General features: G+C 42.5%; 1 protein-coding gene across 1 annotated transcript in view; it reads right to left on the reverse strand.

Annotated features, from left to right (window-relative positions):
• Positions 1–696, reverse strand: part of CHFR (checkpoint with forkhead and ring finger domains, E3 ubiquitin protein ligase) — a 26,414-nt gene that overhangs the window by 15,006 nt on the left and 10,712 nt on the right. The gene's annotated exons all lie outside the window — the stretch shown is intronic.

Below are 696 nucleotides of genomic sequence, written 5' to 3' on the forward strand. Positions count from 1 at the left end.
TTAAGGTTGAAAGGGCAGGGACAGACTCCAAAAGACCAGGAACTTTCTGAGGTGATAGAAATGTTCTGTATCTTGATGGTAGTGGTGCCTCCATTTCTCAAAACTCATTGAACACCTAAAAGGGGCAAATTTTACTAAGTGTGAACTATGCTTCCATAACCCTTAAACCTTATTTGCCCAAACACTCCACATTATAGGAAGTATTTTGTTACATTTATTGAGGTGAATTTCACCTGTGCTCAAGACTGTCCCATTACACTGAACAAAACCACCAGGATGGTCTCACAGCCCCAGAGCCAGGCTGGTCACTGTGGCACCGGAGTGGGGCTTTAATAGGCTTCTCCATGCCAGAACATCAGCATTCCAATTGAGAACTAGAATATTGTGTGCTTGTCTTTCAGTTCATTAATCTCTCCATGGCTGGTATGCATTTCTGCCACTCTCCAAGAATGGGGAGCTCTTTGGGAAGGTGAGGACTCCCACTTCCCCCCAACACACATCAACTCAGCTCTCCCTTTTTCTCAAAATAATGCCTAGTACATAGCAGGTGTGTAACAGTTTTAAAATAATCAAGTTCTATAACCTGTGTGCCCCCCAAAATTATACACTGAAACCCTATCCCCTAAAGTGACTGTATTTAGAGAGAGTGACTGTGGATGATAAAGTTAAATAAGATCATCAGTGTAGGGCCTTAAT

Source organism: Bison bison, unplaced genomic scaffold (assembly GCF_000754665.1).
Source record: "Bison bison bison isolate TAMUID 2011002044 unplaced genomic scaffold, Bison_UMD1.0 scf7180017864312, whole genome shotgun sequence".
In the NCBI taxonomy this organism is placed as follows: domain Eukaryota; kingdom Metazoa; phylum Chordata; class Mammalia; order Artiodactyla; family Bovidae; genus Bison; species Bison bison.